The sequence below is a fragment of the Sycon ciliatum genome, chromosome 10, assembly GCF_964019385.1.
Source record: "Sycon ciliatum chromosome 10, ocSycCili1.1, whole genome shotgun sequence".
Taxonomy (NCBI): Eukaryota; Metazoa; Porifera; class Calcarea; order Leucosolenida; family Sycettidae; genus Sycon; species Sycon ciliatum.
Genome location: NC_088652.1, coordinates 20,995,361 through 21,011,276, shown reverse-complemented (window position 1 = coordinate 21,011,276; position 15,916 = coordinate 20,995,361). Strand labels below are relative to the sequence as shown.

General features: G+C 49.8%; 1 long non-coding RNA gene across 1 annotated transcript; it reads right to left on the bottom strand.

Annotated features, from left to right (window-relative positions):
- Positions 1-44: 44 nt before the first annotated feature.
- LOC135826130 (uncharacterized) lies at positions 45-15,707 on the bottom strand. Its single transcript, XR_010555217.1, has 3 exons — positions 15,035-15,707; positions 6,087-6,168; positions 45-700 (listed from the first exon to the last, which is right to left on the bottom strand). It is a non-coding gene; the product is annotated as an uncharacterized LOC135826130 (long non-coding RNA).
- Between the last annotated feature and the right edge of the window lie 209 nt (positions 15,708-15,916).

Below are 15,916 nucleotides of genomic sequence, written 5' to 3'. Positions count from 1 at the left end.
GCTGGTGCTGTCCCTGGCAGTGACCTGGCTGGTGCTGTCCCTGGCAGTGACCTGGCTGGTGCTGTGCCTGGCAGTGACCTGGCTGGTGCTGTCCCTGGCAGTGACCTGGCTGGTGCTGTCCCTGGCAGTGACCTGGCTGGTGCTGTCCCCGGCAGTGACCTGGCTGGTGCTGCCCCTTGCAGTGGCCTGGCTGGTGATGTCCCTGGCAGTGACCTGGCTGGTGCTGTCCCTGGCAGTGACCTGGCTGGTGCTGTCCCTGGCAGTGACCTGGCTGGTGCTGTGCCTGGCAGTGACCTGGCTGGTGCTGTCCCTGGCAGTGACCTGGCTGGTGCTGTCCCTGGCGGTGAGCCGGTGTGTTTGTGTACCCCGTACGAGTGTGTTCCAGGGGCTGTCTGTGGTGCTGCCCTCAGATATCCACGCAGCAGGACCCCTCTAGGTTGCTGTTTTCTGGTCAGCGTGCCCGGTTGTTGTCCCAGTCGGGTCTCAAGGTGGCGTCCTGATCACTACAGCCTGTGGATGGCTCTCCTTGATAGCTCTTCTGTGCAGCTCTCCTGGCCACCTCTGCCCCTGTCGGTCCAGTCAGAGAAGCACCACAGATAGGTTCCTTGAGCTCGTTTCACCGTCAGGAATGAGCCATTGAGCTACTTTGACAGTACTGCTAAAGAATCTTCTCAGTTTGCCGTGACTACTCGCTGCTACCCTGCAGATTATCACATACACAATAGGCAAAGAATAATGCCAATCAGGACAGCGTTCATACACGACAGTACTGCCGGGCGCTGAAGAACGACCAGGCTAGAATTTCACCAAGCCCAGCATACCAATGTATACACAGTGACTCAACTGTGCATATCCTATCATACAATGGAAAATATGAACCGTCTAGGCTAGGAGGCTGCCCCCTCCCCCCCCCCCCCCCCCCCCAGTTCTTCGACAACAGACCCCCATATGGGAAACGACATTAGGTTGGAATGTTTTGTTTTTTCACGACGACACTGGAACCTTCCCAAGAACCCTATGGAGGCTCCAGGGTTCCCTTGTCACCCTTCGTACCTGTGACTCGGGAGTGGAGGGTCGGGGTTCACAAAGCCATGTCACCAACAGGAAACCCAGCAAACATGAGAGCTACGTTTTGACTCTACAAATACTTGGCAGCATACAGCAGCTACTGCACATAGGAGATCGTAGATCTATCAGTGTAGAGTCTGCAGACTGCCGTTCAAGTCACTGGGGCGAATGCACTTATTTCGGCATATGTACTTACCCCCCCCCCCCCCCGCACACACAGCAGGGTTCTAGCCAGGTCAAAATAGTAGGGTGCGGGCATGAGAAACAGTTACCCCGTATTCCATTCTTCACATTCCAATATTGTCTTGGGGAAGTGTGTGTTGGTCCCTACATGGGAGCTCGCGGTTTTCCTGCCGACTTGAATTCTCACTTGACTGACTCACGACTACCATCCAGAGCACATGAGAAGTACATCGAACCGTCAATGAGCAAACCTGCTCCTGCTCAGCAGGGAGTGCTGCTTTCTTGCCGGTTTGCCAAGTCGAAGGTTCGAGGGACTTCTAGTGTGCTATGGATGGCAGTCGTGAGTCAGTCAAGTGTCAAGTCAAGTGGGCGGAATAGTGGGAGCTCCCACGTAGAGCGCAACACACAGTTCCCCAACTATCGCCGAAATCGCACCAACCTCTTCTTCCAATAGTGTCTTGCCACGCTAAATGCAACGTATGGGGCGAATCCCCGACTTTGCCCCAGACAAATGTGCCTTTATGAACCATCTAATGGTGTACTAGCTGTGCTAGTACTTGTTAGCAACAATCCGAACTAACGCACACACTGCACTGCATTGCTTTGTACTGCATTCAAGACTGACGTCATGTGCTTTGTTTTGCTGCGTAATCACAAATGGCACCAGCCCGTTTTGCTGAAAAGAAAAACAAATCTTGCTTGCCCTGTTGTGCTCTTCCAGACAACGGATCATGCTTCAGCAGTGTTGCTTTTCCTTTCGTAGCTTTGCTGCCAGCCCAAGTGTCACCTCGACACTGTATTTCTTCAGTATGTCTGACCTAACTGTCGATACTGTCAAGGCAATGCCTAGCCAAGCCCTCCGCGGCGAGCTTTCTCAGCGCGGCTTGAATCCGAAAGGAAACCTAGTAAAAGTAATTTACAGGACCGTTTGCTGGCAAAGCTAGCCCTTGGTAGTGAGGTCTTCTCCGGCCAGGAGAACCAGCAACATGACAGTGCGGACACGGCTCGCAAGCCCAGAAGCCCGACTGGCACCAATGCCTCCTCCGCCAGCTCAGGTGACGCGGGCTCAACGGATCTCTGAGCTCTCGTACGGGAAGAGGTGTAGTCGGCTTTGTTGGCCGCCAATATATTATTATCGGAGAGCATTGTGCCGCTCCTCACCCAAGGCCAAGGCAATGCGGCTTCTGCCGCCACTACGCCAGGCCAAGCTCCTGTAACCCACCCGATCAGCCACCTGCACCAACTGTGCCCAAGGCTGAACAAGAACGTATCTTGCAAGGGGAGTTCGTCGATTTTTCAAGTTTGTTGCCTGAAATTCTTGCACACTTCCGGCCCAACATTCTGGCTGGTGCACAGCCCGAATAACGATAGCCAGCTAAATATCGTTGAGTCGGATGACACGAAGCAGGTGCGTCGCAAGGTTCACGATATACATGTAGCTACCCGGCTCGGGGCATGGACCACATACATGTCTGTTATCACGGCTGCTGCCCTACACCACACTGCTGAACTGCTGAACTGATTGTGTACCAGCAGTTGATCCTGACTGCTAACCGCCAGTTCTTCCCAAGCGCGTGGCTAGAGTACGACCGCCAGCTGCGGATGCTCGTGGCCTAGTAACCAGGCACGAAGAGGTTGGACACCATCGACGTCAACCTATGGCAGATAGCTTTCACAGGCCATGCACACCCAAAATGCGCTCAATGTAAGACGGTCCATCCAAGGGCGGTTCGTGTCAATTTCGTCCCCAATCTCAATTCCCCAAGCCAGCAGCATTTACCTCCAGTGGTCGCACCCATACCAGCGACGGCCAAGAAATCTGCCGCAACTTCAATGGAGGTCAATGTTCTTTGTCGTCATGCCGCTTCTCCTACACCTGCAGCCAGTGTGGCAAGGACCACCCATGCATCAGGTGCAACCAGCGGCAGCACAGAGCCAATCGGCCACCCCACCGCTCCTAGCAGAATGGCTACTGAATCGCTTGACTCGGAACGTAGCTTTTTTCCTATACACTCTGCAGACACCACACTGCTAGCTGACCACTTTGCCCGCCTGTTCTGTAACCACTCAGATCAATCATGTGTTGCGTATGTTCTCCATGGCCTGCGCCATGGCTTTGCTCCTGGATCTGCCGCCCAACATGACATTTCGGTTTTCTCTAATAATCCGCCCTTGGCTTTCACTCACTCGGCATTTATATCCGAGCAATTAGCTGCTTCCTGCGCCCGCAGCGAGACCACAGGCCCATTTCCGTCACCTCCATTTCAGTTCATCCGCCGCTCTGGTATTGGTGCCGTCCCCAAAAAGAACGGCAAGCTGCGAATGATCCACCATCTGTCTAGTCCAGAAGGCACCAGCACGAACGACAGCATTCCTGCCGAGCCGCTCTCTCTCTCTCTCTCTCTCTGCACTATGCGAGCATTGACAACGCGATCAACATCATCATGTCATGCCCACAGCCTGTGTATTTGTCCAAGCTCGATGTATGCAGTGCATTTCAGCTGATCCCAGTCCGCAGTCAGGACTTCGCTGGGAAGGCTCCTACTACTACGAGCGCTTCCTGTCTTTCGGCCTTCGCTCCAGCCCAGCCGTCTTTGACTCAGTAGCCACAGCAGTCAACTGGATCCTACAGCACGAGTTTGCTATAGATCACCGGCTTCAATACCTCGATGACTTTCTCGATATCTCCACTGGTTTGGCTGCAGCCAACCAGCAACTCGCCATCCTCCTCCGGGCATTCACGTATCTCGGCATTCCTCTTTGCTCCATCCCAGCTCGAAGAGCCATCACCATCATTGACCTTCCTTGGTATATTCCTAGACTGCGAGCGCCATGAAGCTCGGCTACCAGAGGACAAGCTGTCCGAGATCCGTGGCCCACTCATGGCTACTATCAGCGAGCGCAGCATCGGCCAGCGTCAACTCGAGTCCCTCCTGGGGAAGCTCGCTTTTCCTGCCCGAGTCATCGTTCCTGGACGCACATTCATGCGTGAACTATGATCAGTGTGTCCTGAACTGTATCTGTATCTGTCAGTGCGGTGTGTAAAGCCCATCTTGAGAATGAGTTTGCCGGCCCCTTAGTAGATGGCTTCTGAAGAGGGTGTTGAAGGGCATCCAGCGATGCCATGGCACGGCTGTACTCACACCTCGCCTTCCTATCACTATGCCAATCCCACGACACCTGACGGATGCACGCCAGAGAAGTAGTATCCTGAATTGCCATGACAAGCTGCTGTACCAAGCCGCCATGCTGCTTCTTTGGATTTCTTCGGTGTGCCGAATTCACTACAGTAAGATCGGGCGCCGAAGAACACCTCGCCGAAGAACACCCAGGCTGGAAAACCGGCAAAATTTAAGAACAGTCCAGGCTAGAATTATCAGATTTAAGAACACTTTTAAAATTTGGAATTTCCACATGAATGCAGTATTAATTTTAACTGATCGGCTTTGAGCTCGCCACAACACCTGTACATAATAATAATGTATGGGAGGTGAGTACATGTCATGTACACGTGTAAACAGTAACTGCTACATGTACAGTCATTCCCATTTACGACACCCACTAGTTTAGAAGTACTGTACTACATTGCACTACATGTACATGACAAACGTCATGACGTCACTCGACTCGCCGCGCGCGTGTGAATAAGAACGGTCTGGCTAGAATCAAAAATTTAAGAACTTTCCTAGGCTGCGCTCGAGCCCCTGCGTTCTTCGGCGCCCGATCTTACTGTAATGGCATTACACTGGGCTGTACTAGCTCCCCTGGTGACAGACCCCTGCAACTCTTCATGCTTTCATCCAAGACGGACGCATTCGGTGAAGGCGTTACTAGTGACATTGGCCCGTCTGTACCACCGTACTGCCCGGTCCGTGCCATGGTTAGCTACCCATTTGTCACTCGTCGCGAGGGACCGGAGCAACTCTTGTTCGTACTCTCGAACGAACAGCAGCTGATTCATTCAAAGTAACAGTATGGTCTCTTGTCGCTGCGGCCGGTGTACCATCCCAGTCGAACTACTCCGGGCATTCAGCCCACATTGGTGCAGCCACCACCGCTGCTATGGCCGGCGCCCCCCCCCCCCCCCCCCGACTCCTTCTTCTGAGTGGCAGGTCAGTGGAAAGAGCGATGCGTGTCTATGCTACATCCGGACTACAACAAGCCCTAAACGCCAGCTATTGTCTCGGCTTGCTGCAGTGTCATGGATACCATGAGCTACTGAACCCTAGCTGCGCAATGCTTGCCTGTGCTGACATTAATCGACCCTTGCTGTGCGTGAATAGTGCTCAGCTAACGGAGTGCTGGTTGCATGGGTCCACTCTCACAACTGGTGTTATCTAGCTATTTGCTGTGGCTCTGCCTTGCAATATATTACATCCATTTAGTATTGCAGCTCTACGTTGAGCTAACAGCAGCTCTACTTTGAGCTAACAGCCGCTCTACTTTGAGCTAACAGCAGCTCTGCTTTGAGCTAACAGCAGCTCTACTTTGAGCTAACAACAGCTCTACTTTGAGCTAACAGCAGCTCTACTTTGAGCTAACCGCAGCTCTACTTTGAGCTAACCGCAGCTCTGCTATGAGCTAACAGCAGCTCTACCTTGAGCTAACAGCTCTACTTTGAGCTAACCGCAGCTCTACTTTGAACTAACACCAGCTCTGCTATGAGCTAACTGCAGCTCTGCTCTGAGCTAACAGCAGCTCTACTTTGAGCTTCAAACCAGTTGTTTATAAACATATGATATATGCGTGCACGCATGCACGCACACACACACAAGCACGCACACACATACACGACCCCCCCCCCCCCCACACACACACTTACACAAATGTCTTACCATATTTGGCAGCGGTGAGCTGATCAGATTCATAACAGTGTCCGCATAAGACATTGAAAGTCACATGTACACAAGATGGTGCCTGCACAGTACAACAATTGAATGCACATAATAATAGCAGTACTCAGCTTGAAGAAGATGGAAAGGAAAACATCTGAAGAGACATGGAATCCTGCTACCAGAAAGCATAGGCTATGCACGGGCGCTAGCATTGAATCTTGTAGACATAGGTGTGGTTTGACTCCCGCCCAGGAATGCCTATTCAATGCCATTTTCCAATTTCAGGGCTGCCACTTGCTCCGACTTTTCGGAAATCGTCCGATTTTTGATCGCCTGTCGGACAAACCGACCGATTTTGTTCCCAAAGAGGGACAACCGAGTATTTTAATTTTGAGCGCTTTGTAGTCCAGTTGGCCATCCTGCACTTCCAGGTCGCGTTTGGCCAGTCATTGTACAATGTCATGTACATGTTTATGTAGCTGTAAAATACACGCGTGCTTGCATGTGTGTGTGGAGAGTTAAAAATGTGTTTTGGGGCCCCAGCAGCAAGCCATTTTCCTAAATATTTTCACCGGTGGACACCCCCGGACCCACGTCAGATTTTTCTCCCTCCAGGTGTGGCAGCCTTGCAATTTTCTAACTTCAGCCCTCACCATCGTCTACACAGATTTCAAAAGCGTCGACCTCCATTTTGAAATCATGGTGACTGGCCGCGTTACCCGTAGGCGCAAGCGCCTCCCGCGTGTCTTCGCGCGAGCTTCGAGCTAAAGATCATGTCGCGCACTCATTTTCCTGTCTTTCCCCATTTCTTTGAACTTGCTCAGCTTTTGCTTCGTCTCCACGCTGTAGTCTGAGTTAGTTCTCTTGTCTACTTGCAGCAGAATACTGCAAACTCTACAGCACGACAAGCTTTTCCTTGAAGAGTTTTTTTTAGCATTGGCGAGGCCTTTTGCGTCGAGATAGACTGTCGACTGTTTCAGTTCTATCTAGCCGTCGTCTCACTAGCGCCCGAATGCAACAGTATCTATTTTCTTGTCGTTCCATTTTCTGGCGAACTCATTCACCTACTACTTCTTCCTTTATGAAAGCTTCAGGTGGCTGAGTTCTCGCATTAGCGACAATCATGCCGTGGAAAAGAATGGGATATTCCTAAGGTATGTACAGCCAGTGCAGTAATGACAGTGTACTGCACTGCAAAAAACACCTGCACTGTGCGTAGTTGTCTACTTTGTTTTGTCGCGAGGGCGCAGCACGGAAACTGGTCTGTTGAATTCATTTCTTGGTCAATTTTGACAACCAATACGTCGTTGTTGTTTTTTTCACTGGCTATCCTTTCTCTGCTTCCGAATTGCGATGTCGTCTACCTGGAAAGCCTTGGAGTAAAACGAGTGGAGGCCGGTTTCGGAGGTAATTTTCGGCCAAACAGCAATCATATCGAAAAATTCGAAGCGGACGATCTGTTGGTATCTATCGAATGACGTTGGTCCGTAACAAATCTTTGGAAACTACACTGTATGAACCAAGGAATTACCGTAAGTTTGAGAATTTTGGTACATTAGCTGTACGCTGATTGGTCGATTAGCGCAACCGTTAACAAATGGGCCAGTGACGTTTTGGGCGTTGGTGAGGGCTGAACTTGGAACTGCCTTTACAACTGCTGATAACCAGTCTACCAAAAAGTATCCTATAAGCTATACAGTAAAACCTAGCTGGTGTAAGCGACCTCTGGGTTTAGCGACCACCTGCTCTTAACGACCGTTTTTCCATGCACCGACAGTTCTACACAGACACTGTGGGACGTGGTTCTAAAGGCTTTACCGACCGCTTTTGCTTGCACCGTGGGGTGGTTGCTTAAACCAGTTTTACTGTATTTCTTATGTGAAGTGAGACAGTCTGTGAAGGTCTGTAGGTACCCCTGATCGTACCCGCTTACTCTCACGCACACACTTTCATACACTGGTTCGTACACCGCACACACACACACACACATATACACATGAACACACACACTGCACTGTACTGTATTTGCTCACTGCCAAAATTGGTCACGTGGGTCTTCCCGGGAGAGGAGAGAGAGGAACTCAAAAGGAATCTTGGAAAAAGGACTCAATCGGCTATTGAACCGCCTGACTCCCGACACCCCGTGAAATCCCCAAATTATGGGTGGACTTGCAAATGATCCCACTTACGGGCTCACCACACCTCAGTAAGTGGGTGAGGACAAGGTGCAGAAAAAGGATTGACGGCATCAGGGTATCCGTCCTGGGATCCAACTGCAGTTACCCCTGCCCCCAGTGAAGGTAATACTTGCTACTAGTGTGGGTGGCTAAGGCTGCGTTTACACGACAACGCACGGCCAGTTTTCCATTTTCAGTCCCGCATTTCATTTTTCATTTTCGTGCTTTTACACGATCAAAGCTGGTCCGAGGTGGTCTCGGTTTGTATCGTTTTCGCGCATCTACACGGGAACAAAGGATCCGGCAAAGTTCGTCATGTGCCAAGTGTTGTCGTGGAAGCACCAATCACGCTCAAGGAATAATTGAAAACCGGCCACACCACAGCACGGTCCCATGACGAAAATTGTAAAACAATTTAATTTTTTGGTTGTCGGATCCGTGTAAACGGCCGAGAACGGAACAAGCGTGACGGAAAATGAGGCCAGCAGACCGTTTCGACTGTGTACACACCCAAATTTATCCAGCAGAACATTTTCGTTTTCAAATTCTTCCACCTTGGCCAGCGTTTTGGTTTTCTTCCGTTTTGGTGTACAACTTTTACGTTTTGCTCCGCGTACCGTGTAAATGAACCATGCATCCGAAAGGATTTTGTTGCTTTTTCACCCCTCCCCCCCCCCCAGCGTTGTCGTGTAAACGCAGCCTAAATTAGAGTGGATCCGACATAAGCTTCAATAACACCAGTGATTGCACAAGAGGTAATCTAGCCAGAAGCAGTCCATGGTTAACAGGTATGTATACTTCAAATAGAAAGTACAGTTGTGGCAAGTGAAAGGGTATACTTCCCCTTTAAAGGGGAAGTTAAGGCTAAAATCAAATTTTCACCAGTTGTAGTCTTCGGGGTGCTGAGTCGAATGGTCGTGGTCCGAGGAAGCTGGGACGCTCCCTTCCTACTTTAATCCCAATCGAACTCACGCACTTCCACCGAAACTGGGTGACTGCGCCCTACTAGATGGGGATTTGTATGCAAAATGTCACTTAAAGCGCCATTTAGTTCTTATAAAAGCACGGATGACCGCGATTGGCTCATGTGTTGTAGTCTTTTGGACGCTGAGTCGACTGGTTTTGGTCCGAAAAGGCTGCGATGCAGCGTTCGGCCCTTATTCCCAATCGAACATGCTTGAACATGCTTGAACAAGCGGTCACGTGCTCCTGCGTACACCAGTCACCTGGTCACCGTGCCTGCAGGGTGCAACTTACTAGCCTGTTTGACCTTTTATGGGTGCAGTCCTGTTACTCGAGTTGAACTCGATTTGAACCTTGGCGTGAAAGTTGTCGCCTGCTAGCGCGGTGACCAGGTGACTTGGGCACGCAGGAACACGTGACCGCTTGTTGAAGCATGTTCGATTGGGAATAAGGGCCGTACGCTGCATCGCAGCCTTTTCGGACCAAAACCAGTCGACTCAGCGTCCAAAAGACTACAACATATGGGCCAATCGCGGTCATCCGTGCTTTTATAAGAACAAAATGGCGCTTTTAATGACATTTTGCATACAAATCCCCATCTAGTAGGGCGCAGTCACCCAGTTTCGGTGGAAGTGCGCAGGTTCGATTGGGATTAAAGTAGGAAGGGAGCGTCTCAGCTTCCTCGGACCACGACCATTCGACTCAGCACCCCGAAGACTACAACTGGTGAAATTTTGATTTTAGCCTTAACTTCCCCTTTAACCCTTCCGTGCTGGCCCCTTTTACGCCAGCAAACTGCCTTCCCAGCACACTGACTTTCCTGGTGTCGTTTTCGCGCACAGGCCCGAGCGAATTTTTCTCTCAATTCAGTTGACCTTGATGGATTTTCATAACCCTGGGCTTGTTGGAAAGATCAGGACCAAGCGAATCCATCCTGGTAGCTCTCAACTCAATATGCACAGCGATGCAACTTCTACGTCTTCTTGAAGCTACCTCACGATGCCTCGGAAAGGCACAGGAACTCGATCTCACATTCTTTTTCAGTTTTTTGCTCCAGGTCAGCTGATTTTCACGATTCAAACTGTGCTGCAAAGCTGAGATCCACGTGTTTCCGCTGGTGTCCATTACGCATGCGCTGTGCCAAAAGGAAATCCCCTGGCAAACAACAGAAAACTGCGAACGCATGAACAAAAAAATTCACGATCGCTAAGTGCCGTGAATTTCGTGTTCACACCATCGCCGCTCCGTCAATCTTTCTCCTGTCGCAAAGAGCTTTATATCGCTGGAAAGCTGAGCTCAATACCTTTCAAACGAACGGTGTATCGATTGTCGCGATAGACTTATTATTGACGGAGTTACGAAAGTTCGTACACTGATCTATGCACTGCGCTGTACTGTGCAAATCTCCTGATGTCTATAGACGTCATTAGTCGTTTGGCATACAGCGCGCAAAAGTTACGAAAGTTCGTACACTGATCTATGCACTGCGCTGTACTGTGCAAATCTCCTGATGTCTATAGACGTCATTAGTCGTTTGGCATACAGCGCGCATGACGTCTATAGACGTCATTAGCACGGAAAGGGTTAAGGGGGCAGCCTGGTCGTAAAATCCCTGAAAAATGGAATTTGCAAATTCATATCGAGTGCTACATCAGTTGAAAGAGCATGAATAGCTGCAAAATCTCTGAAAATCTTGTCTCGATCTGACCAGCCGTTCAAGAGTTATGGCCGAAAATGTGCCCTTGCAAGGAAATATTTTTTTGTTGCACGCTGTCATTTGTTGGCAGCACTGTACTTGAATGTGAGCAGACCGTGCGCAACTTGTCGTATCATGGAAACACGCAAAAGTGTGTAGAATTTTGCTCCAAGTCCAACAAATCACGGCTTTTAGCCACGTATTGGGCTGCACGGCGGCGGGCAAAGCCCGCCGCCGCGCAGCAGGACTTTTGCCAGCACCCTCGTGACGTTGCAGATATGTGGCTTGATTACTGTAGTTGACGTTGATTTAGTGACTTTGGCAAGTTTGAGTCGTGTCAAGAAGTCAGGTAGGATTCAGTACTAGGCAGTAGTGGAACGTGAGTGGTAGTCTTTGCCGATTTGGTGGGTATCCTGGATTCGGTTTGCAGCGCTGTGGAAATGGCTTGCTGTGGACGTCCCAGCACTGGATGTTGTATCAAAGCTACGACCTAGTAGCACGCCCTAAACCTAAAAAAATCTAAAATTGACTTGCGTCTGTGGGAATCTGTGAGACAACGCCCACTCGTGCCCTTGTGACAGATTCCAGGGCCACGTTGAGGGGCCCTTTCCCACCACCCATGGCTGCTTGTGGACTTATTTTAGGTTTGGATCCCGCGCACTGAGAGAATGGGCAAGAAAATGTGAAAAAATTGTAAATGCATTAATTTGGCTCCTGGGTGACTCGCACACCGTGGCACTATGCCGGAATTTTGAGTTTTTCCGGCCTGGAAAGCCTGTCAGTGAGGCGCAAGAACTTTGAAATAATGTCCAGAGGGCCAGCATAGTGCCAGGAGTGTGTGGTGAACATTTCACTCAAATCCATTGAGAGACACCAAAGTTACGGTCAATTGAATGCCATATGAAATTTTCAACCAGGCTGCTACCTTAAAGAAAGGATTTAGGAAGGAGGAGGAAGGTCGATGCTGTGTGTATGGCGCCTCATTCGGAAAATTGCATTGTTCTACTTTCAGTACTTTCAACTGGCTGTTCGCACACCAAAATGCACCAGTATTTCCCATTAGGAATTCATGTCTGGCGTCCATGCAAGCTAAAGAGCAACAGAAAAAACAGCACTTCTTCTCTAGAACAGTCTACTAGTATTAAAAATAATATTAAAGCGGAAGTTAAGGCAAAAACGAGAGAGCTTGGAAGCTCAGGGCCCTACGCTATGCTTTTTTGCCTTGATGACCTAGACAAAAAAAAGCATAGGGATGTTATAAATTCTTTAAAAAAAATCCTTTTTTAAGACATAACCTGGGATTCGAACCCGCACTATCGCGCGCCCTGCATGCATCCCCCCGATACACTTCGCATACATACTAATTCTTCCAAGTTGTTTCACATTGTGATCTTGCATTTGAAAGCCCTATTTGAATATGCATTGTGGCCAGCCGTCTTTGATGGCACGGTACGGTAGGGGATAGGTACGGGACAGGTACGATCGAGGGTAATACGACACCGTCTCCCATACCGTACCGTACCATTAAACACAGCTGGCCACATACAGCTGCCCGCAATATTTAAATAGGGCTTTCAAACGCAAGATAATAACGTGAAGCAACTTGGAAGAATGGGTATGAATGCGAAGTGTATGGGGGAATGCATGTAGGGCGATAGTGCGGGTTCGAATCCCAGGATTTGCCTGAAAAAATTAGGAAAAATTGAAAATTTTATAACATCCTATGCTTTTTTGGCGTCAGATACGGATAGCGCCAGGCGTGACACAAACAAACAAACAAACAAACAAACACACAAATACCAAACGAGAGAGCTTGGAAGCTCAGGGCCCTACGCTATGCTTTGTTACTTAGCTCATCGTGCATGTTGTGGGAACTGATGGAAATGTTTCCTGGGAAGGCGCTGACTCTGCCGAGCACGCGCGTTCTGGAGTCGACGGGATCACTCTGCCGACGTTTCCTGTGACCGGCGCTGACTCGCCCGTTCACGCCTATTTTGGAGACAACGGGATCTCTCTTCCAAAGTATGTTTTTGCTGACGCATCGTATCACCTATTCGGCAACTAACATCCATTCTAATTTCATTTCCTCCTCGTCTCCCTATTTCTTTCCAGAAAGTCTCTCTATACATCAGGGAGTCGTACTGTATTGGCAGCTACCCTAACGGGTCACGCCGCCCACCACCCAAGCATGTGTATGATGAGGGACAGTGGCAACAGAAACAAAAAAACAGCAAGCAGGGAGAGAAAGCAAGAGAAAGACGGCGATAGTAGTACATCTGGTGTGCGACGTATAGAAAAGAGAGATGACAAGAGATGCGCACAAAATAGGAAACAATAATTATTTTTGCAGTTCCGAAACAATCAACCAGGTGATGGAGTGTGGGCACCCGAAGTCCCACCTGGACTCCACTGGAAGAACATCCCACGCAGGGATATCAGCGATAGGCCAAGCGTTGAAAAACAGCCATGAGGACACATTCGTCTAGAAGTCCACCGCGCTCGAACTGAAATTGCAGGTTCAAACAATTTCCCACGCGGCGTCAGGCAGCGTAACTCTTCTCCCTGCATCACCATCCATCTCCAGCAACCGTCTCCACTCACAGCTCATGCCTCTGCCACCACTATACTCCTCCGAGCTTCGCAGTTTGAAACCATTCGGGGGTCAGCTACACCACCGCGAATGGAGAGACGAGGACGACAACGGTCGTGACTGAAAAGACACTGCCTTGGCGACCGCGTCGCGGAACCCTCGCCCCAGCAAATTCAGAAATACGCCAGGGGCAACTCTGGTGGACCCAGAGCCACCCCCTTGGCAAGACTAGTAAGAGGAACGACTGAAAACTCAGATAAAACGGAGCTACAAAAAGTGCAACCGTCCCCTTCAAGCACAGTTGCAACACACAGGGAGTCGTATACATGTACATTGTACATAATATTGTGGCCAGCTGTTTGTAGCCAGCTGTGTTTGATGGTACGGTACGGTACGGGACAGATACGGGAGCCAGCAAATGGCCAGCTATGCGATACGGTACGGGACAGATACGGGATAGCGCCAGGCGTGACACAAACAAACAAACAAACAAACAAACAAACAAACAAACAAACACCAAATTAAAGCTGTGTGGACCCTGGCTAGCGCCAGACGTTACTGAAGTAACGTCTTCTGCATAGCTACGGGAATTAAAGCTGTGTGGACCCTGGCTAGCGCCAGACGTTACTGAAGTAACGTCTTCTGCATAGCTACGGGAATTAAAATTTCACCAGTTGTAGTCTTCGGGGTGCTGAGTCGAATGGTCGTGGTCCGAGGAAGCTGAGACGCTCCCTTCCTACTTGAATCCCAATCGAACTCGCGCACTTCCACCGAAACTGGGTGACTGCGCCCTACTAGATGGGGATTTGTATGCAAAATGTCACTAAAAGCGCCATTTCGTTCTTATAAAAGCACGGATGACCGCGATTGGCCCATATGTTGTACTCTTTTGGACGCTGAGTCGACTGGTTTTGGTCCGAAAAGGCTGCGATGCGGCGTTCCTCCTTTATTCCCAATCGAACATGGTTGAACAAGCGGTCACGTGCTCCTGGGTGCCCAAATCACCTGGTCACCACGCCAGCAGGCGAGAACTTTCACACCAAGGTTCAACTCGAGTTCAACTCGAGTGACAGGACTGCACCCAAAAAAGGTCAAACAGGCTAGTAAGTTGTACCCTGCAGGCACGGTGACCAGCTGACTGGTGTACGCAGGAGCACGTGACCGCTTGTTCAACCATGTTCGATTGGGAATAAAGGAGGAACGCTGCATCGCAGCCTTTTCGGACCAAAACCTGTCGACTCAGCGTCCAAAAGACTACAACATATGGGCCAATCGCGGTCATCCGTGCTTTTATAAGAACGAAATGGCGCTTTTAGTGACATTTTGCATACAAATCCCCATCTAGTAGGGCGCAGTCACCCAGTTTCGGTGGAAGTGCGCGAGTTCGATTGGGATTCAAGTAGGAAGGGAGCGTCTCAGCTTTCTCGGACCAAGACCATTCGACTCAGCACCCCGAAGATTACAACTGGTGAAATTTTAATTTTTGCCTTAACTTCCCCTTTAAAAAAATAGTTGTCCTTACTTGGCTGATGCAGTTATGAGTGCTGTGAGCACGGTGACCTGACAATGCGTGTTCACCCGCTAGCGATCCAGTCATCTACTGCCTCACGCTATGCTACTGATCCCGGTCAGTAGATCTACGAGAGTGAGTCGTCCTGATCGTCCCACGAAGAGGAGCGATCGACCGGTCATCCACGCTCAAGTGAAGAGTAGGGTAGATCTACTATACGGGTGGTAGCTGATCTAGTGCCACTGCCCAGAACTGGCGCGGACCGTGTAAGGGTGAACAGGCTATGACTGGATCCTCCTGGCTAATGTCACGGGAATGTTTTCCTTTCTTCGCTGACAGAGCTGCTCAACGGAATAGCCGCGGCACCCAACTGTGCTTGCTCCAATCAGTGTGGGCGCTCGATCGAAGAAGACTTGTTTGCGGAGAGAGACAGACGTACTGTGATTTGTCCCGTTCAACTTACTAGCTCGCTGCCCACTCGAATCCGGGACTCTATGGGTGGTGGAAGATTATCCAAAAATGAATGACCTCTCGGAATCCCGGATACATGGAAAAGGAACGTTGCTGGCTAATGCGAGTTATAATAAAATCAAACAACAACTGCCGCATCTGCCTCTAGCGAGAAACTAGAGCTACTTTCGATCACGAGCAAACGAAACTCTCGCTTTACAGAACTGCGCTTCGTCTTTTGTATTGTACTCATTTGTAGTGATGTGCTAGTAGTAGGCACTTCAGGCGATTTTTTCAAAACGAGAAATACGCGTATTTCTTTTTTGTATCCGATTCAGATAGGTTTAGGAAGACTCCACAGAAAATTTGAAGCAAAAAGAATAACTTGGCACAGAGATATAGCCACCCAAAGTCGGAGAATTGAATAACGGCATTTTCAGTATT